A 24657-nucleotide genomic window follows, 5' to 3' on the forward strand; every position below is an offset into this window, starting at 1 on the left:
CTGTACTCCTCCACGATGCTCCTGGTGATGATACGCGCCGCCAGGGTTGCTTGGTTGGTCCGGGGGTGACCTCAATCGACGGCACCGTGATGGTCACCGGCGATTGTTCTCAGATGATTGGGAAATCTCTAGGAAGCGAAAACAAAATTGAAAGGGTCTTGGAGGATCAGGGTTCTTCGGCAGTCCTCCTCGTGCTTTTATAGGCTCAGAGGTGGCCGGCAATGGCGACACGACAACGATGACCGGCGCAGATGGAAGGTTAGTTACCAGCATGATTCGAGCGCGAATCTTAGTGCAAGTGGATAGGACGGACGCGAGAAGGATAGGGAGAGATACTGAGCTCGTCTGCGACGTCCGGGGTCATGTATATCCTCGACGAGGACGTGGCGAAGCTTCCCCGTCGCGTTGTCGTTCGCCAGGAGGAAGACGAAGGTGATGGCCTTCTATTAAACGTGAAACGGTATATGGACCGTTTCCATGTGGGCTGGGCCAGAACTTGGGCTGCTGCTGGGCTGCGGTGGTTGCTGTGTTGGTCTGCTATGGCCCGGCAGGTAAGGTAAGCCTTTCCCTCTCTTTTCTCTTTTAAATTTCTGTTTTGAATTTGCTATTTGATTCAATTTTGAATACTGTTTATTCTTGCAGGTTTTCTAATTTTGATTCTCAATAGAATTTAATATAGTTACATATTGCATAGTTGTTTGGTTCAAACAAATATTTAATATTTGATTATATTGATGTTTTGGGTGAAGTCTAAATAAAGTAGATATGGTTTAATGGTTTTATCTCAATTCTTTAAATTTGGGAACCAAACCTATTTTGAATGTTTTGAAGTTTATACCCTGTGCATGGTGAACATATCATTTAATTTTGGCTAGGGTGCTTAACAATAGTGAAGTTCACATATATTTTAATTAAGGTTGGAGTTTAAAATGAATGTTAATGAGAATGGGGTTAGTTCATGATTTTATGTGTATAGTTATTTCTAAGTTTTAGAAATATGGTTGGTTAAACTCTGTTTGTTTAATAATCTTAATTAGACTCTTCTAGCTTAACTTATTTAGAATATATTCTACATTCCTCATAGTCAATCCACTTTCTAAGGTGATGATTCAATTATGACACAATATTCCATTTGGGAAACTAAGCAAGGTAATTGGGAGTCATAGTAGAATTGGATATTGGTTTTGCTCTTCTTACCAAATGACATTTAGTTCTAAAATATATATGGATTGGCTTATAGTTGTGATCCAGGATTCACAAGTACAATATTTTATATGGAGTGGATTCTACTCGAAAGGTTTAGAGTTTTGGGAATACTTCACTAATTGAAGTATTAATTAGGCATGAGGTATGGCAGGGTTCTAATTATAATCCAAAGTGATACTTGGATTGAAATTCAAATGTGGTCTAGGGTTTAAGTAGTGATCACCAATGTGATACACATCTAGGATCAGGTAAGAGCATAAGCTTGGTTATGTTTAGTTGGCTAGGGTTATCCTCCTCACTTAGGTAGAATTATTGTATCAAGGTAATGCTAGGTTTGTCTCAAATGTTTGGATAGGCAAGGTTTAAATACCATATCAATACTACTCTATACAAGGCATGAGTATTAGTTTGGTTAACTACTAATGAGTTACTTATTATTTCATGAGAAGAATGAGATCTATACATCACATAAATAAGTTTAACTTATCATCTCAATTTATAAAGTAAGATCATGCATTAGACTTGATCCACTTATTCCTCACTCATCTCTCTTCTTTAATACTTCTCTCAACACACTCACTTAGATTCTTAGGGTTTAGGATCATCACCCAATTTGTAATGATCAAAGTAGTGGCCTCATAATAATTCATTAGTGAAACATGGTTCTTCTCTCCAAGATCAAGTATTGGTCCATATACTTGAGTACACCTCTTTAAGTTGAGCTCTTCTTAATAGGTAGGGTTCCTCTAGGATGTATGATCATTACCAAGTTGTAATGATCACAACACTTGCCTCTCTATAATTACTAGAAGAATAGGTTCTTGCTTACCATCAAGTGTTAGCTAGGTCAAGTAGGGTTTAATACTTGACTTTATTTCTTGTATCATTAATCAGTATCAACAATTACCTCCCTTGGACAAGGTTTAAATATTTAGTTAGGTTCTATTGAATGCATAATATAAGCATATGAATAGTTCTCTCATTTCTCTAGGTTTAATGGTAGGAGTTGGGAAACAAAGTTGGAATGGTCAAGGGTTAATGAAGAATAAATTTGAATGTCCTTGACATGGATTCAATTATTGTAGTTGAAAAGATATACCATGTGACTCATGGTAGGAACAGTTATTTAGTAGAAGACATAGATAAGATAAGTAAAGAATAGTTTCTTAATTAATTGTGTTCTTTGATTTATGGTTGAATAATTATTCATGTGTTGTTGTAAGGAATGTCATGTTGAGATCTTTTATAAGATCTTGTAGTTGATCCTTACTTAAGGTGTTGTTTGTTGTAAAACTAATTCATTTGATCTAGCCCATAGATCAAATCATCTCTACCCAAAATAAGGTTTTAGCAAAGATCACAGTGAAGTTTATAGCGCTTGACTTGATGATCTACTTCAATTCCAGCAAGTCAAGTGAAACTTCAGTGACTGTGGTAAGTTTTATTTGAAAGCGCGAAAATCCCCCGGATTTTCTATGCATGAATGCAATGCACACTTTGGTGTTCTCTCATTTTGTTGCCTCTAAACCTGGGATATTACACTACTTCTCCTTAGGATCATCACAAATGGAACTCACGCCTTCTTACTTCTTTTGCTATTCGTTTTCCATGAATTTCATTGAAAAAAATCAAAACTAATTGTATGGATTTATGAAAATGAACTTATTGTTACTATCTCCATAAAACAGAATGTGTTGTTGTTTTCCTAGTTACATTGCAATTTCAAAAAGAAATCTAATAATTTTATGATGCTGAAGCGGAAAGGAACCTAAAAAATAATTTTAGGATTTCCTTATATTTGGACCGAAACCATATGCCTAATCAACAAACCAAGACTTGAGAAAATACAACTTCATCATTCTTACAATCTGTACTCTTCTTCTTGGCCTCAATAAACTCATTCCCTTCAGTAGAACCGCGTGCCCAAAAAAATGTCAGCTTCTCTGGAAATTTGAGAAACTCATCTGACGCATAATCATCAAAGAGTTCGTCCAAAAAAGTTACACATGCATAAGTATTTTTTTTGTATTCAAGGACAAATTGCCAGAGAAGTTATATTTTACAAATGTTCAACCAAAAACAATTGGCGTACTGAAAGTAGGTAACTCGATGAAGATGTTGTTTACCTGGATCTTATGGTAGCTCAACTCACAACTCCTATTACACTTAAGAAATGCATATCACCGAAAGAGAATGTTGCTCGTGATTTTTTGCTGACCATGCATCTCTGTCATGAGGAGCTTTGGTTCAAATGCTTCCTCTCAGGTGGTGCGTCCTATCCATTTGTGAGGCGCCACTAAAAATGGTTAAAATAACATATTTAAATCGATTTATGTTTGGCTGACACCTGTAAAATATGACATGATGGACTTGAATCTAGGAAAAACTTATACTTTTTTAGAAATAACTAATACCAAGCTGGGACCGTAGCAGCCATCCTGCTGATCTTCATCTCAGCTGCAGTTTTTGGAGCAACTTAAATTATTTTTGGCGAACAAATAGCTGCAATATTTAAGTGAAGTTCCTAGCAGAGGTAAGTACTTGAGAATTGCAACTCAGTTCTTATCTACTACGAAAGCATGTTACCTAATTCATTCTTAGCTATAAGGGATAACATTAGATATGATATGATGAACCTATTCTCGAAGGAAGTAGGGACTGCAGTTCAAAATTTTACAGATCATGGACATTGTCTATCGGTAACCCCCGACTTTCAGTGATCTGTTCAGTTGTAGTTTTTGCTAGAACCAAATTCATGGTCCTAACAGAGTAATAGCAGTAGAGCAGGAAGAAGAGGGCAAAACGAACCCACACAAAACTATTCATGTTCACTAAGCATTATAAGTTTGTTAAATTACTCTTCTCACATATATTTCACAATTTATCAATAATATGCTTTTCCATTGTTTTAAAGTTGTCATCATATTATTTAAGCTCCATAGGCAACAATGCATAGGAGAGCAAGCAAGTGATGACCCACAAGTATAGGGGGTGTATCGTAGTATTTTCGATAAATAAGAGTGTCGAACCCAACGAGGAGCAGAAGGTGTTGACAAGTGATGACCCACAAGTATAGGGGGTGTATCGTAGTATTTTTGATAAATAAGAGTGTCGAACCCAACGAGGAGCAGAAGGTGTTGACAAGCAGTTTCGATGAAGGATTCACTGTAAATGCTCACAGACAAGTATTCAGGGGGTTTTGATATAGCAGATGAATAAAATACGAGTAAGTAAAATATGAGAGTAATAATTGCAGCAAGTGGCCCAATCCTTTTTAGCACAAAGGACAAGCCGGTTTATTTACTTATAATGACCAAACGTTCTTGAGGACACACGGGAATTTAGTCTAGTGCTTTCGCTTCATATAGCTGATTAATCTTCATTGTTTTGATAAGTGTTGTGTGGGTGAACCTATGCTAATGCACCGCCCTTCCTAGGACTAATACATACTTGTGATTATACCCCTTGCAAGCATACGCAACTATAAGAAAGTAATTAAGATAGATCTAACCACAGCCTTAAACTCTGAGATCCTGCTATCCCTCCTGCATCGATATACCAACGGGGGTTTAGGTTTCTGTCACTCCGGCAACCCCGCAATTGGCAAACGAGTACAAGATGTACGTATTCCCCTAGGCCCATAAAGGTGAAGTATCATGTAGTCGACGTTCACATGACACCACTAGAAGAATAACACCACAACTTAAATATCATAACATTGAATATTACCCAACGTAATTCACTACTAACATTTAGACTTCACCCATGTCCTCAAGAACTAAACGAACTACTCACGAGACATCATATGGAACATGATCAGAGGTGATATGATGATGAATAACAATCTGAACATAAACCTTGGTTCAATGGTTTCACTCAATAGCATCAATAACAAGTAGAAATCAATACCGGGAGAGTTTCCCCTATCAAACAATCAAGATCCAACCCTAATTGTTACAGCGGTGACGAGGTGTGACGGCACGTAGTTGACGAGGGAGGAAATGGTGTAGCTTTCCTTTGTTCCCCGGCAACGGCGCCAGAAAAGTGCTTGATGTCTACGGGAGCTTCTATTCTTGTAGACAGTGTTGGGCCTCCAAGAGCAGAGGTTTGTAGAACAGCAGCAAGTTTCCCTTAAGTGGATCACCCAAGGTTTATCGAACTCAGGGAGGAAGAGGTCAAAGATATCCCTCTCATGCAACCCTGCAACCACAAAGCAAGAAGTCTCTTGTGTCCCCAACACACCTAATAGGTGCACTAGTTCGGCGAAGAGATAGTGAAATACAGGTGGTATGAATAAATATGAGCAGTAGCAACGGCACCAGAAAAGTGCTTTGCTGTCCAGGACTGGTGTATGGTTGATAGTGGTAATATTGCAGGCAGTACAGATACAGTAAAACAGTAAACAAGCAGCGATAGCAGTATTTAGGAACAAGGCCTAGGGATTATACTTTCACTAGTGGACACTCTCAACATTGATCACATAACAGAATAAATAGATAGATGCTAGACTCTACACCCTCTTGTTGGATGATGAACACCACTAACTGTGTAGGATTACACGAACCCTCAATGCCGGAGTTAACAAGCTCCACAATATTCAATGTTCATATTTAAATAACCTTAGAGTGCATGACAGATCAACATAACCAAACCAAGTACTAACATAGCATGCACACTGTCACCTTCACGCTACGAAAGGAGGCATAGATCACATCAATACCATCATAGCAATAGTTAACTTCATAATCTACAAGAGATCACAATCATAGCCTACGCCAAGTACTAACACGATGCACACACTGTCACCATTACACCGTGCAGGAGGAATAAACTACTTTAATAACATCACTAGAGTAGCACATAGATATATTGTGATACAAAACACATTGCAATCATAAAGAGATATAAATAAGCACTTCACTATGCCATTCATAACAGTGAATAAGTATTCTGTGAAATATAGCCTAAGAGACCCACACGGTGCACACACTGTCACCTTTACACACGTGGGACAAGGAGTCTCCGGAGATCACATAAGTAAAATCCACTTGACTAGCATAATGACATCTAGATTACAAGCATCATCATATGAATCTCAATCATGTAAGGCAGCTCATGAGATTATTGTATTGAAGTACATAGGAGAGAGATGAACCACATAGCTACCGGTACAGCCCCGAGCCTCGATGGAGAACTACTCCCTCCTCATGGGAGACAGCAGCGTTGATGGAGATGGCGGTGGTGTCGATGGAGGAGCCTTCCGGGGGCACTTCCCCGTCCCGGCGGCGTGCCGGAACAGAGACTCCTGTCCCCCAGATCTTGGCTTCGCGATGGCGGCGGCTCTGGAAGGTTTCTCGTACCGTGGCTTTTCCGTCTCGAGGTTTTAGGTCAGGGACCTTTATATAGGCGAAGAGGCGGAGTCGGAGGGGCGACGAGGCGGTGAGGTGGTATGGCGGCGCGGCCAGGGCCTGGGCCGCGCCAGCCACCCTCCTGGGGCCCCTGTGGCCCACCTCTGGTCCTTCCCGGGTGTTCTGGAAGCTTCGTGTATTTCTAAGATGCTGGGCGTTGATTTCGTCCGATTCCGAGAATATTTCCTTACTAGGATTTCTGAAACCAAAAACAGCAGAAAACAGCAACTGGCCCTTCGGCATCTCGTTAATAGGTTAGTTCCAGAAAACGCATAAATATGACATAAAGTATGCATAAAACATGTAGATATCATCAATAATGTGGCATGGAACATAAGAAATTATCGATACGTCGGAGACGTATCAGCATCCCCAAGCTTAGTTTCTCGTCCGTCCGAGTGTAAACGATAACAAAGATAATTTCTGGAGTGACATGCCATCATAACCTTGATCATACTATTGTAAGCATATGTAATGAATGCAGCAATCCAAGACAATGGTAAATGACATGAGTAAACAAATGAATCATAAAGCAAAGACTTTTCATGAATAGTACTTTCAAGACAAGCATCAATAAGTCTTGCATAAGAGTTATCTCATAAAGCAATAAATTCATAGTAGAGGTATTGAAGCAACACAATGGAAGATTAAGTTTCAGCGGTTGCTTTCAACTTGTAACATGTATATCTTATGGATAGTTGTCAATGCAAAGCAATATAACAAGTGCAATAAGCAAGTATGTAAGAATCAATGCACAGTTAACACAAGTGTTTGCTTCTAAGATAGAGAGAGATGGGTAAACTGACTCAACATAAAAGTAAAAGAAAGGCCCTTCGCAGAGGGAAGCATTGATTGCTATATTTGTGCTAGATCTTTGGTTTTGAAAGCAAGAAACAATTTTGTCAACGGTAGTAATAAAGGATATGTATCATGTAAATTATATCCTACAAGTTGCAAGCCTCATGCATAGTATACTAATAGTGCCCGCACCTTGTCCTAATTAGCTTGGATTACCGGGATTATCGCCATGCACATGTTTTAACCAAGTGTCACAAAGGGGTACCTCTATGCCGCCTGTACAAAGGTCTAAGGAGAAAGCTCGCATTGGATTTCTCGCTATTGATTATTCTCAACTTAGACATCCATACCGGGACAACATAGACAACAGATAATGGACTCCTCTTTAATGCATAAGCATTTAGCAACAATTAATTTTCTCATATGAGATTGAGGATATATGTCCAAAACTGAAACTTCCACCATGGATCATGGCTTTAGTTAGCGGCCCAATGTTCTTCTCTAACAATATGCACGCTCTAACCATTAAGGTGGTAAATCTCCCTTACTTCAGACAAGACGAACATGCATAGCAACTCACATGATATTCAACAAAGAGTAGTTGATGGCGTCCCCAGGAACATGGTTATCGCACAACAAGCAACTTAATAAGAGATAAAGTGCATAAGTACATATTCAATACCACAATAGTTTTTAGGCTATTTGTCCCATGAGCTATATATTGTAAAGGTAGAGGATAGAAATTTTAAAGGTAGCACTCAAGCAATTTACTTTGGAATGGTGGAGAAATACCATGTAGTAGGTAGGTATGGTGGACACAAATGGCATAGTGGTTGGCTCAAGGATTTTGGATGCATGAGAAGTATTCCCTCTCGATACAAGGTTTAGGCTAGCAAGGTTATTTGAAACAAACACAAGGATGAACCGGTGCAGCAAAACTCACATAAAAGACATATTGTAAACATTATAAGACTCTACACCGTCTTCCTTGTTGTTCAAACTCAATACTAGAAATTATCTAGACTTTAGAGAGACCAATTATGCAAACCAAATTTTAGCAAGCTCTATGTATTCTTCACTAATAGGTGCAAAGTATATAATGCAAGAGCTTAAACATGAGCACAACAATTGCCAAGTATCACATTATTCAAGACATTTTACCAATTACTACATGTAGCATTTCCCGTTTCCAACCATACAACAATTAACGAAGCAGTTTCAACCTTCGCCATGAACATTAAAAGCTAAGAACACATGTGTTCATACGAACCAGCGGAGCGTGTCTCTCTCCCACACAAGCATTTATTCAAACAAAAACAGAAACAAGAAACATACAGACGCTCCAAGTAAAGTACATAAGATGTGACCGAATAAAAATATAGTTTCAAGGGAGGAACCTGATAATGTTGTCGATGAAGAAGGGGATGCCTTGGGCATCCCCAAGCTTAGATGCTTGAGTCTTCTTGAAATATGTAGGGGTGAACCACCGGGGCATCCCCAAGCTTAGAGCTTTCACTCTTCTTGATCATATTGTATCATCCTCCTCTCTTGACCCTTGAAAACTTCCTCCACACCAAACTCAAAACAAACTCATTAGAGGGTTAGTGCATAATCAAAAACTCACGTGTTTAGAGGTGACACAATCATTCTTAACACTTCTGGACATTGCCCAAAGCTACTGGAGGTTAATGGAACAAAGAAATCCATCCCACATAGCAAAAGAGGCAATGCGAAATAAAAGGCAGAATCTGTCAAAACAGAACAGTCCGTAAATACGAATTTTATTGAGGCACCAGACTTGCTCAAATGAAAATGCTCAAATTGAATGAAAGTTGCGTACATATCTGAGGATCACTCACGTAAATTGGCATAATTTTCTGAGTTACCTACAGAGAATTTTGCCCAGATTCGTGACAGCAAAGAAATCTGTTTCTGCGCAGTAATCCAAATCTAGTATGAACCTTACTATCAACAACTTTACTTGGCACAACAATTCAACAAAACTAAGATAAGGAGAGGTTGCTACAGTAGTAACAACTTCCAAGACTCAAATATAAAACAAAATTACTGTAGTAAAATAAACACATGGGTTATCTCCCAAGAAGTTCTTTCTTTATAGCCATTAAGATGGGCTCAGCAGTTTTAATGATCCACTCGCAAGAAATAGTATTTGAAGCAAAAGAGAGCATCAAGAGGCAAATTCAAAACACATTTAAGTCTAACATGCTTGCTATGAAGAGGAATCTTGTACACAAATGAATTCATGAAGAACAAAGTGACAAGCATAAGAGGATAAAACACGAGTAACTTCAAAAATTTCAGCACATAGAGAGGTGTTTTAGTAACATGAAAATTTCTACAACCATATTTTCCTCTCTCATAATAACTTTCAGTAGCATCATGAGCAAACTCAACAATATAACTATCACATAAAGCATTCTTATCATGAGTCTCATGCATAAAATTATTACTCTCCACATAGGCATAGTCAATTTTATTAGTTGTAGTGGGAGCAAATTCAACAAAGTAGCTATCAAATATAGGAGGCATATTGTAATCATAATCAAATTTCTCCTCCATAACAGGTGGAAACAAAAGGCTACTATCATTATAATCATCATAAATAGGAGGCAAAGTATCATCAAAGTAAATTTCCTCCTCAATGCTTGGGGGACTAAAAAGATCATGCTCATCAAAACCAGCTTCCCCAAGCTTAGAATTTTCCATAGCATTAGCAACAATAGTGTTCAAAGCATTCATATTAATAACATTCCCATTAGCATGCATATAAAGTTCCATGGGTTTTTTAATTCTCTCTTCAAACACATCATGTCCTAATTCAAGATAAAGTTCATAAAGATCTCTCATATTTTTGTTGTTTTCCATTATGCCTAACTAGTGTAAACAAGAAACAAAAAGATGCAATTGCAGGATCTAAAGGAAATAGCTTCGAGCACAAATACAATGGCGCCAGAAAAGTACTGTTACCTGGAACCGGAGTATGAGTGCCTTTTACCTTTCCTCCCCGGCAACGACGCCAGAAAAGTGCTTGACGGCGCATAGTTGACGAGGGAGGAAATGGTGTAGCTTTCCTTCGTTCCCCGGCAACGGCGCCAGAAAAGTGCTTGATGTCTACGGGAGCTTCTATTCTTGTAGACAGTGTTGGGCCTCCAAGACCAGAGGTTTGTAGAACAGCAGCAAGTTTCCCTTAAGTGGATCACCCAAGGTTTATCGAACTCAGGGAGGAAGAGGTCAAAGATATCCCTCTCATGCAACCCTGCAACCACAAAGCAAGAAGTCTCTTGTGTCCCCAACACACCTAATAGGTGCACTAGTTCGGCGAAGAGATAGTGAAATACAGGTGGTATGAATAAATATGAGCAGTAGCAACGGCACCAGAAAAGTGCTTTGCTGTCCAGGACTGGCGTGTGGTTGATGGTGGTAATATTGCAGGCAGTACAGATACAGTAAAACAGTAAACAAGCAGCGATAGCAGTATTTAGGAACAAGGCCTAGGGATTATACTTTCACTAGTGGACACTCTCAACATTGATCACATAACAGAATAAATAGATAGATGCTAGACTCTACACCCTCTTGTTGGATGATGAACACCACTAACTGTGTAGGATTACACGAACCCTCAATGCCGGAGTTAACAAGCTCCACAATATTCGATGTTCATATTTAAATAACCTTAGAGTGCATGACAGATCAACATAACCAAACCAAGTACTAACATAGCATGCACACTGTCACCTTCACGCTACGAAAGGAGGCATAGATCACATCAATACTATCATAGCAATAGTTAACTTCATAATCTACAAGAGATCACAATCATAGCCTACGCCAAGTACTAACACGATGCACACACTGTCACCATTACACCGTGCAGGAGGAATAAACTACTTTAATAACATCACTAGAGTAGCACACAGATAAATTGTGATACAAAACACATTGCAATCATAAAGAGATATAAATAAGCACTTCACTATGCCATTCATAACAGCGAATAAGTATTCTGTGAAATATAGCCTAAGAGACCCACACGGTGCACACACTGTCACCTTTACACACGTGGGACAAGGAGTCTCCGGAGATCACATAAGTAAAATCCACTTGACTAGCATAATGACATCTAGATTACAAGCATCATCATATGAATCTCAATCATGTAAGGCAGCTCATGAGATTATTGTATTGAAGTACATAGGAGAGAGATGAACCACATAGCTACCGGTACAGCCCCGAGCCTCGATGGAGAACTACTCCCTCCTCATGGGAGACAGCAGCGTTGATGGAGATGGCGGTGGTGTCGATGGAGGAGCCTTCCGGGGGCACTTCCCCGTCCCGGCGGCGTGCCGGAACAGAGACTCCTGTCCCCCAGATCTTGGCTTCGCGATGGCGGCGGCTCTGGAAGGTTTCTCGTACCGTGGCTTTTCCGTCTCGAGGTTTTAGGTCAGGGACCTTTATATAGGCGAAGAGGCGGAGTCGGAGGGGCGACGAGGCGGTGAGGGGGTATGGCGGCGCGGCCAGGGCCTGGGCCGCGCCAGCCACCCTCCTGGGGCCCCTGTGGCCCACCTCTGGTCCTTCCCGGGTGTTCTGGAAGCTTCGTGTATTTCTAAGATGCTGGGCGTTGATTTCGTCCGATTCCGAGAATATTTCCTTACTAGGATTTCTGAAACCAAAAACAGCAGAAAACAGCAACTGGCCCTTCGGCATCTCGTTAATAGGTTAGTTCCAGAAAACGCATAAATATGACATAAAGTATGCATAAAACATGTAGATATCATCAATAATGTGGCATGGAACATAAGAAATTATCGATACGTCGGAACGTATCAAGGTGCAGCGGTGGAGATGGCGGTTGATGCGTGTGGTTGGCACGTCCGTTGGGAACCCCAAGAGGAAGGTGTGATGCGCACAGCGGCAAGTTTCCCTCAGTAAGAAACCAAGGTTTAATCGGACCAGTAGGAGTCAAGAAGCACGTTGAAGGTTGATGGCGGTGAGATGTAGTGCGGCGCAACACCAGGGATTCCGGCACCAACGTGGAACCTGCACAACACAACCAAAGTACTTTGCCCCAACGAAACAGTGAGGTTGTCAATCTCACCGGCTTGCTGTAACAAAGGATTAACCGTATTGTGTGGAAGATGATTGTTTGCAGAAAACAGTAGAACAAGTATTGCAGTAGATTGTATTTCAGTAAAGAGAATTGGACCGGGGTCCACAGTTCACTAGAGGTGTCTCTCCCATAAGATAAACAGCATGTTGGGTGAACAAATTACAGTTGGGCAATTGACAAATAAAGAGAGCATGACCATGCACATACATATCATGATGAGTATAGTGAGATTTAATTGGGCATTACGACAAAGTACATAGACCGCCATCCAACTGCATCTATGCCTAAAAAGTCCACCTTCAGGTTATCATCCGAACCCCCTCCAGTATTAAGTTGCAAAGCAACAGACAATTGCATTAAGTATGGTGCGTAATGTAATCAACAACTACATCCTTAGACATAGCATCAATGTTTTATCCCTAGTGGCAACAGCACAACACAACCTTAGAACTTTCACATCGTCCTGTGTGTCAATGCAGGCATGAACCCACTATCGAGCATAAGTACTCCCTCTTGGAGTTACAAGCATCTACTTGGCCAGAGCATCTACTAGTAACGGAAAGCATGCAAGATCATAAATAACACGTAGATATAACTTTGATAATCAACATAACAATTATTCTCTATTCATCGGATCCCAACAAACGCAACATATAGAATTACAGATAGATGATCTTGATCATGTTAGGCAGCTCACAAGATCCGACAATGATAGCACAATGGGGAGAAGACAACCATCTAGCTACTGCTATGGACCCATAGTCCAGGGGTAGACTACTCACACATCACACCGGAGGCGACCATGGCGGCGTAGAGTCCTCCGGGAGATGATTCCCCTCTCCGACAGGGTGCCAGAGGCGATCTCCTGGATCCCCCGAGATGGGATCGGCGTTGGCGGCGTCTCTGGAAGGTTTTCCGTATCGTGGCTCTCGGTACTGGGGGTTTCGTCACGGAGGCTTTAAGTAGGCGGAAGGGCAAGTCAGGAGGGGGCACAGGGGCCCAGACCATAGGGCCGCGCGGCCAGGGCAGGGGCCGCGCCGCCCTATGCTCTGGCTGCCTCGTGGCCCCTCTTCGTTTCGTCTTCGGACTTCTGGAAGCTTCGTGGAAAAATAGGCCCCTGGGCTTTGATTTCGTCCAATTCCGAGAATATTTCCTTACTAGGATTTCTGAAACCAAAAACAGCAGAAAACAGCAACTGGCACTTCGGCATCTTGTTAATAGGTTAGTTCCAGAAAATGCACGAATATGACATAAAGTGTGCATAAAACATGTAGATAACATCAATAATGTGGCATGGAACATAAGAAATTATCGATACGTCGGAGACGTATCAGCGGTGATGATGATGGAGATGATGGTGATGATGATCCCAATGATGTCCAGCTCGATGGCTGTGACGATGGCGTCGATTTCCCCCTCCGGGAGGGAATTTCCCCGGCAGATTTCAGCCTGCCGGAGAGCTCTTTTCTCTCAGGTGTTTTCCGCCCCGCAGAGGCGGCTGTGACTCTTCGCGACTATCCTCTGGAGCTTAGGTTTTCGGGACGAAGAAGTACGCAAAGGAGAGGAGGCCAGAGGGGGCTGTAGGCCCCCTCCCCACAAGGCGGCGTGGCCAGGCCTGGGCCCGCGCCGGCCTATGGGGGGCCCATGGCGGCCCTCCTCGGCTCCTCCTTTTGGTTATCTTCGTCTTCTGGAAAAATAGGATTTTCAGTGTAATTTCCGTCAATTGTTGATCTTCCGAAATATTGCATTCTGACGGTGCTTTTTCCAGCAGAATCCTGGCTCTGGTGCGCGATTCTCCAATAATCATGAAACATGCAAAATAGATGAAATAACATAAGTATCATCTCTAAATATGAAATATATCAATGAATAACAGTAAATTATGATATAAAATAGTGATGCAAAATGGACGTATCAACTCCCCCCAAGCTTAGACTTCGCTTGTCCCCAAGCGAAACTGAACTCGGTAAACAGTACCACATGTTTATGGAGTGGAGAGTCGATAAGCCAAATACGGACAAGAAGCATCATATTAATTCACACAAGACATTCTAGTGAACAACTTCCTCATATAATTCAGCTTGAAACAAGTAGAAGGTAATCACAAATAAAGGTGCATAAGAAATCATAATTGGTGATGGCAAACTTCATTCTTGGTCAGAGAACAATTAACAGATCATACTTATTTATCGAGCAGCGCTCTTATGTTAAAGCTTATATGGCACAACTTGCATACTCAATCATAATAATCTCCTCATAATCATTGATAACTTTCAAAGCTATATTCATTTAGATAAAACTTGTACTAAACAAGGAAGAGAAAAAGGCATGATTAAACAGATCACAATATAAATAGTTTGATCACAACAACTTAATTGCTTGCTTAAGATGGAGGGAAATAGGTTTACTGACTCAACATAAAGTAAAAGACAGGCCCTTCGTAGAGGGAAGCAGGGATTAAATCATGTGCTGGATCTTTTTCAGTTTTGAAATCATATAGAGAGTATAAAAGTAAAACTTTGAGAGGTGTTTGTTGTTTTAACGAATGGTAGCGGGTACTCTAACCCCCTTGCCAGACCAACTCCCGAAGAGCGGCTCCCATAAAATTTTATTTTTGGTTGACACTCCTTCCAACCTTTGCCTTCACAAACCATGGCTAACCGAATCCTCGGGTTCCTTCCAATCATTCACATACCATGAAGGAGTGTCTTTTTATTTAGTTTTATTTAGAGATGAGTCTCCTCCCAACCTTTGCTTTCTCAAGCCATGGCTAACCGAATCCTCGGGTGCCTTCCAACAATCACATACCATGGAGGAGTGTCTTTTTGTAAAATTATGAAGGTTAATTAATCGGGGCTGGGAACCCCGTTGCCAGCTCTTTTTGCAAAATTATTGGATAAGCGGATGAAGCCACTAGTCCATTGGTGAAAGTTGCCCAACAAGATTGAAAGATAAAACACCACATACTTCCTCATGAGCTATAAAACATTGACACAAATAAGAGGTAATAAATTTTGAATTGCTTAAAGGTAGCACACGAAGTATTTACTTGGAATGGCAGAAAATACCACGTAGTAGGTAGTTATGGTGGACACTGATGGCATAGGTTTGGGTTAAGGTTTGGATGCACGAGAAGCATTCCCTCTCAGTACAGGTCTTTGGCTAGCAAGGTTGATTAGCAAGCATAAGAGTTGAGGGAAACAAACAAATATACATGTGATAGAAACAATCATGCATCTTCCTTGTAAGCACAAACAATTTTAACTTCAGAATAATAAGCTAAGAGCTATCAAGAAAGAAAGACAATGAAACAACTACATGTATTTCTCTTTTCTACTTAAACCTCAATGTGTTGTTGCTATTGACCAATGCTAAGTTTACCAAAACCAAATAGATTTACTTAATGCTCCCAAAGTGATACCAATACTAACAACAAGATCAATCATATAATAGAGATTGCAAACTAAAATAAGTTGTGCAATATGTAAATGATAAAACTTCTCATTAATATTCCATAACGATAACTCACACCAAGGGATACATAGACAACCAACTAAAGAGAGATACTTCCACACTGCAACCCATCTTATATGATAACTTCCCTACTCATGATATGACACTACTTGATAGTAAAAAGTAAAACATAGTGATGATGTGATACCGCGGCACTCCCCCAAGCTTGGAACAAACCAAGGGGGTGCCCATACCGATGATGAATTACTCCTTCGGCGGTGGTGGTGATGAATTCTTCCCATCATCAGACTTCCAAGGAAGAGGCTCTCCATCAACAAACGACATCTTGGTCTCGGGAATCCTGAAACTAGCAGCATAGCTTATGTGTTTAAACCTATTTTCATACTCACAGTTTTGATTCTGAACATCATAGAGTTGAGCTTGGAGTTTTTCGGTGGTGTCGTGAAGTGAGAGGATGTCGTCCCACAGCTTTGCAGTCTCCTTCTTGTGTCCATCAATGAGTTCAGACACAATCTTGTGTAAGATGTCCACTTCACGCTCAGCCATCTTCTTGTAGTTGAAGACCTCTTGTTCTAGTTTCTCCATCCTGTCTTCCAAGCTTCCTTCTCCTTTAGGACCCTGAACGTCTTTGATCTGCAACTCTCCATCCACGAGCAACAATTCCTTGGGGTGCATCTTCAGCTCGTTCATGTACGGGTTGACGACGTCCTCAAAGAAGCTGTCCTTCGGAGTTCCTGACGAAGACATGGTGGCTCTAGATCCGAAGCAGATCCTGGCAGAAAACAGCTCGAAACAAAACACGACGAGAAAATGATATACTGACCTCCAGGGGTCCGGGGGATTATATAGAAGAAATTTTTACGATAAAAGGAAAGTACCAGGTCGAACCAGAGTCGGAGAGGGGCAACGAGGGGCTCTCCTCATAGGGCGGCGCGGCCAGGCTGGGCCCCGCGCCGGCCTATGGGGGCACGCCCTCGTGCGTCTCCTCCACTCCGTTTTGATCTCGTAATTTTTCATATTTTCCAAAAACAGCAAAAACATTGTTCGGAAAGTTAAACGCGGACTTTTTATTACCAGTACTGTTACCTATTCAAAGTCGAACTCTGCAGAACTGTCAAATTGGCCTTTGATGAAAGCTTCCGGAGTTACCACTCAAATAACATCAACATCTTCATTATAAGAATCTCCAGAGATATAATGCTTAAGTCTTTGTCCATTCACCACTTGTGTGGCATCGCCTTGTAGAGAACTAATTTTAATTGCTCCTGAACGATACACCTCCACAAATTTGAGAGTAATTTCCCTGCAAAGAATCTGAGACGAGACCGATACAATAGGACTTTATCCCCAACATTAAATTCTCTTTTGATAATTCTTCTATCATGCCATTTCTTAACTTTATCTTTAAAGAGTTTAGCATTTTCATAAGCTTCACTTCTCCATGCATCTAGAGAACTCAATTGTAGCAATCTCTTCTTACCGGCAAGTTTAGGATCTTTATTTAGTTCTCTTACAGCCCAATAAGCTTTGTGCTCTAGTTCTAAAGGTAAATGACAAGCTTTTCCATAAACCATTTTGTACGGTGACATACCCATGGGATTTTTATAAGCAGTTCTATAAGCCCATAGTGCTTCCTTTAATTTACTAGCCCAGTTCTTTCTACATTTATTAACAGTCTTTTGCAAGATAGATTTAATCTCTCTATTTGATAATTCTACTTGCCCACTAGTTTGAGGATGATAAGCGGAAGCAATTCTATGATTAATACCATATTTAGCAAGAGTTTTTCTAAAACCACCATGAATAAAATGAGAACCTCCATCGGTCATAAGATATCTAGGAACTCCAAATCTAGGAAAAATAATATCTAAAAGCATTCTTAAAGAGGTCTCACCATCAGCACTTTTTGTGGGTATGGCTTCTACCCATTTAGTAACATAATCAACAACAACAAGTATATGAGTGTTACCTTCTGAAGAGGGGAAAGGTCCCATGAAGTCAAATCCCCAACAATCGAATGGCTCAATAACAAGAGTATAATTCATAGGCATTTCATTGCGTCTAGAGATATTACCAACCCTTTGACATTCATCACAAGATAAAATAAACCTTCTTGCATCTTTGAAGAGAGTTGGCCAATAAAAACCTGATTGTAGAACCTTTTGCGCGGTTCTATCTCCGGCGTGATGTCCTCCATAAGCACTACCATCACATTTACTCAATATCTCTTGTTGTTCATATTCGGGAACACATCTTCGCAGAATACCATCCACTCCTTCTTTATATAAGTATGGGTCATCCCAAAAATAATGCCTCAATTCATAAAAGAATTTCCTCCTTTGCTGAGCTGAAAAGGTTGGAGGCAAGTACTTGGAAACAATAAAGTTAGCATAATCAGCATACCAAGGACTATCTCGCGAGCTCACCTTTATTACAGCCAATTGTTCATTTGGAAAACTATCATTAAAAGGAACAGGATCATAAGCAATGTTTTCCAATCTAGACAAATTATCAGGAACAGGATTATCAGCACCTTTCCTATCTATAATATGCAAATCAAATTCTTGCAACAGAAGCACCCATCTAGTAAGCCTTGGCTTAGCATCTTTCTTTTGCATAAGGTATCTAATTGCAGCATGATCAGTATGAATTGTAACTTTTGAATCAACAATATAAGATCTAAACTTTTCACAAGCAAAGACTACAGCTAACAATTCCTTTTCAGTTGTAGCATAATTTCTTTGAGCAGCATCAAGAGTTTTACTAGCATAATGAATAACATTCAATTTTTTATCTACTCACTGTCCAAGAACAGCGCCTACAGCAAAATCACTAGCATCACACATAATTTCAAAAGGTAAGTTCCAATCAGGAGGTTCAACTATAGGAGCAGTTGTTAAGGCTTTCTTTAGAGTTTCAAAAGCTTCCTTACAATCATCATCAAAAACAAAAGGTACATCTTTTTGAATAAGATTAGTAAGAGGCTTTGAAATCTTAGAAAAGTCTTTAATAAATCTCCTATAAAACCCAGCATGACCAAAAACACTACGAATACCTTTAACATCCCTAGGATAAGGCATCTTCTCAATTGCTTCAACTTTAGCTCTATCAACTTCAATACCTCTCTCAGAAATTTTGTGTCCCAATACAATTCCTTCATTAACCATAAAGTGGCATTTCTCCCAATTAAGAACAAGGTTAGTTTCTTCACATCTCTGCAAAACTTTATCGAGGTTTCGAAAGCAATTATCAAAAGAATTCCCATAGATAGAAAAATCATCCATGAATACCTCTACAATTTTCTCGCAAAAGCCGTGAAAAATAGCAGACATGCATCTTTGAAAAGTAGCAGGAGCATTACATAAACCAAAAGGCATACGTCTATAAGCATAAGTTCCATAGGGACAAGTGAAAGTGGTTTTCTCTTGATCTTTAGTTTTAACAGCAATTTGTGAAAACCCAGAATATCCATCAAGAAAGCAATAATGAGTATTTTTAGATAACCTTTCTAACATTTGATCAATAAAAGGTAAAGGGTAATGATCTTTCTTAGTAACTTTATTAACTTTTCGATAATCAATGTACATTCTATACCCTACAACTACTCTTTGGGGGATGAGCTCATCATTATCATTAGGTACAACAGTCATTCCTCCCTTCTTAGGAACACAATGCACGGGACTAACCCATCTACTATCAGCAATAGGATATATAATACCAGCTTCAAGAAGTTTTAATACCTCATTTCTTACCACATCCGTCATCTTAGGAATTAGACGACGCTGATGTTCAACAACAGGCTTTGCATCATCTTCCATATTAATGGCATGTTGGCAAATAGAGGGAGAAATCCCCTTCAAGTCATCAAGAGTGTAGCCAATAGCTCCTCGGTGTTTCTTCAATATTTCCAATAACCTTTCTTCCTCAAACTCTGAAATCTTAGAACTAATAATAACAGGATATATTTTCTTATCATCAATATGAGCGTATTTAAGATTATCAGGCAATGGTTTTAAATCAAAAACAAGATCTTCCTTTGGTGGTGGCGTTGTACCCAGATCTTCAACCGGTAAATCATGTTTAAGAATAGGTTGACGAAGGAAAATTTCATTAAGCTCATTTCTTTCTTCCCTAAAGACTTCACTCTCACTATTCTCCAAATGTTGCTGCAAAGGATTATTAGGAGCAAGAGCAATAGATGCACACCGTTCAACTCTAAAATCATTATTAGGCAAATCAACTTTATAAGGAGTTTTGGCAAATTTAGAGAAATTAAACTCATAAGATTCACCAGCAAATTTAGTCACAATTTTCTCTTTCTTGCAATCTATAACATCTCCACAAGTATTTAGAAAAGGTCTACCAAAAATGATAGGACAATACTTACTAGCAGCAGAACCAAGTACCAAAAAGTCAGCAGGATATTTAATCTTACCACATAGAACTTCCACATCTCGAACAATACCAATTGGAGAGATAGTTTCCCTATTAGCTAGCCGAATAACCACATCAATATCTTCAAGTTCACAAGAACCAATTTCATGCATAATCTCCGTGTAAAGCTCATAAGGAATGGCACTAATACTTGCACCAGTATCGCATAAACCATAATAACAATGATCACCAATTCTAACAGATAGCATAGGAACACTAGTTTTCCTAGACTTATTAGGATGTGAAACAATATTAGAAGCATCTTCACAAAAAATAATATGACCATCTTCCACATTTTTCAGTCACAAGATCTTTAACTAGTGCAATAGCAGGTTCAACCTTTATTTGCTCTTCAGGTTCTATAGGTTTCTTTTCACTTTTATTAACCACACTATTTATAACAAAATACTCCTTCATTTTATCACGGAAAGGAGTTTTTTCAATATAAGCTTCAGGAAGAACATGATCAACAGTTTCAATTACAACACATTTATTTATAGATGAATCAATTTTATCTTTATACAGTTCATGATACTTATAGAAATTCTTCCTAGGCAATTCAAAATGAGAGGCAAAAGCTTTATAAAGATTTGCAACGACTTGAGAATCAAGACCATAAGTAGCACTCATATTACGAAATTTATCAGTATCCATAAAAACTTCAATGCATTTATAATCATAGCTTATACCTGACTCTCTACCTTTGTCGTTCTCCCATCCTTCAGTATTCTCCTGAATCCGATCGAGAAGGTCCCTTTTAAACTCTTCTTTGTTGTGTGTAAATGATCCAGAACAAGAAGTATCCAGCAAGGTCTTATCTTGAAAAGAAAGTCTTGCATAGAAATTATCAATGATAATATTACCAGGAAGCTCATGAATGGGGCATTTGAGCATTAAAGACTTCAATCTCCCCCACGCTTGGGCAATACTCTCTCCATCATGAGGCCAGAAATTATATATGCGGTTCCGGTCTTTGTGAATTTCACTTGGAGGATAGAATTTAGAATAAAATAGGGGCACAATATCATTCCATTCAAGAGAATCCCCATTCTTCAGTAATTTATACCAATGCGCCGCTTTACCAGATAGCGATATAGAGAATAGTTTCTTCCTAATTTCATGCATAGCAATACATGCACACTTTAATAAATCGCATAACTCATGTAAGAACAGTAAATGATCTCCAGGATGGACAGTTCCATCCCCTTCATAGCGGTTATCCACAACACGTTCAATAATTTTCATAGGTATTTTGTATGGAACCTCTTTCTCACCTGGCGCCTCATCCACTACCTTTGCAGTAGTAGTAGATTTTCCAAATAAAAATTCAAGAGAAGATCTCTCCATAATGAGTTATAGCAGCAGGCAGAAATAAAATCAGCACGAACAGTAAAAGTTTCCCTTACCAATTCCACTTACCAATAGCGCTTCACTCCCCGGCAACGGCGCCAAAAAATAGTCTTGATGACCCACAAGTTTAGGGGGTGTACCGTAGTATTTTCGATAAATAAGAGTGTCGAACCCAATGAGGAGCAGAAGGTGTTGACAAGCAGTTTCGATGAAGGATTCACTATAAATGCTCACAGACAAGTATTCAGGGGGTTTTGATATAGCAGATGAATAAAATACGAGTAAGTAAAATGCGAGAGTAATAATTGCAGCGAGTGGCCCAATCCTTTTTAGCACAAAGGACAAACCGGTTTGTTTACTTATAATGACCAAACGTTCTTGAGGACACACGGGAATTTAGTCTAGTGCTTTCGCTTCATATAGCTGATTAATCTTCATTGTTTTGATAAGTGTTGTGTGGGTGAACCTATGCTAATGCACCGCCCTTCCTAGGACTAATACATACTTGTGATTATACCCCTTGCAAGCATCCACAACTACAAGAAAGTAATTAAGATAGATCTAACCACAGCCTTAAACTCTGAGATCCTGCTATCCCTCCTGCATCGATATACCAACGGGGGTTTAGGTTTCTGTCACTCCGGCAACCCCGCAATTAGCAAACGAGTACAAGATGTATTCCCCTAGGCCCATAAAGGTGAAGTATCATGTAGTCGACATTCACATGACACCACTAGAAGAATAATACCACAACTTAAATATCAAACCATTGAATATTACCCAACATAATTCACTACTAACATTTAGACTTCACCCATGTCCTCAAGAACTAAACGAACTACTCACAAGACATCATATAGAACATGATCAGAGGTGATATGATGATGAATAACAATCTGAACATAAACCTTGGTTCAATGGTTTCACTCAATAGCATCAATAACAAGTAGAAATCAATACCGGGAGAGTTTCCCCTATCAAACAATCAAGATGCAACCCTAATTGTTACAGCGGTGACGATGTGCAGCGGTGGAGATGGCGGTGATGATGATGGAGATGATGGTGATGATGATCCCAATGATGTCCAGCTCGATGGCGGTGACGATGGTGTCGATTTCCCCCTCCGGGAGGGAATTTCCCCAGCAGATTTCAGCCTGCTGGAGAGCTCTTTTCTCTCTGGTGTTTTCCGCCCCGCAGAGGCGGCTGTGACTCTTCACGACTATCTTCTGGAGCTTAGGTTTTCGGGACGAAGAAGTACGCGAAGGAGAGGAGGCCAGAGGGGGCTGTGGGCCCCCTCCCCACAAGGCGGCGAGGTTTAGAGGCAATAAAATGAGAGAACACCAAAGTGTGCATTGCATTCATGCATAGAAAATCCGGGGGAATTTTCGCGCTTTCAAATAAAACTTACCACAATAACTGAAGTTTCACTTGACTTGCTGGAACTGAAGTAGATCATCAAGTCAAGCGCTATAAACTTCACTGTGATCTTTACTAAAACCTTGTTTTGGGTAGAGATGATTTGATCTATGGGCTAGATCAAATAGTAGTAGAATTACAACAAACAACACCTTAAGTAAGGATCAACACAAGATCTTATAAAGGATCTCAACATGACATTCCTTACAACAACCCATGAATAATTATTCAACTATAAATCAAAGAACACCATTAATTGAGAAACTATTCTTTACTTATCTTATCCATGTCTTCTATTAAATAAATGTTCCTACCATGAGTCGCATGGTATAGCTTTTCAACTACAATACTTGAGTCAAGTCAAGAACATTCATATTCACTCTTCATTAACTTTTGATCATTCCAACCTTGTTTCCCAACTCATACCATTAAACCTAGAGAAAGGAGAATCATTCATATGCTTATATTATCCATTGGGTAGAACCTAGTTTAATATTCAACCTATCTATGTGAGATAAACCATTAATACTAAGCAATGCTATAAGGAGTACAAGTCAAGTATTAAACCCTACTTGACCTAGATCACACTTGATGGTAAACAAGAACATATTCTTCTAGTAAATATAGAGAGGCAAGTGTTGTGATTATTACAAATTGGGTGATGATCATAAACCTTAAGAATCTAAGTGAGTGTGTTGAGAGAAGTATTAAAGAAGAGAGATTAGTGAGGAATAAGTGGATCATGTCTAATGCATGATCTTACTTATAAATTGAGATGTAAGTTAAACCTCTACAAGTGATCCATAGATCTCATTTTTCACATGAAATGATAAATATATCAATAGTAGATAATCCAGACCAATACTCATGCCTTGTGTAGTATGGATATTGTATTTAAACCTTGCCTATCCAAACATTTGAGACAAACCTAGTATTGCCTTGATACAATAATTCTACCTAAGTGAGGAGTATAACCCTAGCCACTAAAATATGATCAAAACTTATACCATATCCTAAACCTCGTTGTGTATCACATTGGTGATCATAACTAAAACCCTAGGCCATATTTGAATTCCAATCCAAGCATTACTTTGGATTATAAATAGAACCCTGCCATGCCTCATGCCTATTTTATATTAGTGAAGCATCACCAAAACTATAAACTTTTCACATAGAATCCACTCCACATAAAATGTTGTCCTAATTTGTGTATCATGGAGCACAAGTATAAACCAAGCCATATATACCTAAGCTTAAGTGTTATTTAAGTGAGTAGAGTGAACCAATATTAAATTCTATTTTGCCTTCCAAAGAAATTTGTCTAGTGTACCAAATAAAGTAGTGTTCTATAAAAGTAAACCATCATTAGCAAATGCCTTGCTAATTATAAACATAAGATCCATCTTAATTAGTTCAAGCTAAAAGTTTACTAAAACCAGA

At 39.5% G+C, this 24657-nt stretch overlaps 1 long non-coding RNA gene across 5 annotated transcripts in view; it reads right to left on the minus strand.

The window, feature by feature from the left end:
- Nucleotides 1-3213: 3213 nt before the first annotated feature.
- The window catches only part of LOC127316351 (uncharacterized), a 47290-nt gene continuing 25846 nt past the window's right edge, over nucleotides 3214-24657 (minus strand). For 3 of the 5 annotated variants that reach the window (XR_007860276.1, XR_011748480.1, XR_007860277.1), the window contains exons 5-6: nucleotides 3600-3663; nucleotides 3214-3502 (exon numbers count right to left, since the gene is read on the minus strand). This is a non-coding gene — a long non-coding RNA (uncharacterized lncRNA). Of the gene's footprint in view, nucleotides 3709-24657 lie in introns of all 5 variants that reach the window. The other 2 variants (XR_007860278.1, XR_007860279.1) reach the window with 2 other exon arrangements.

Source organism: Lolium perenne, chromosome 7 (assembly GCF_019359855.2).
Source record: "Lolium perenne isolate Kyuss_39 chromosome 7, Kyuss_2.0, whole genome shotgun sequence".
Lineage (NCBI taxonomy): Eukaryota > Viridiplantae > Streptophyta > Magnoliopsida > Poales > Poaceae > Lolium > Lolium perenne.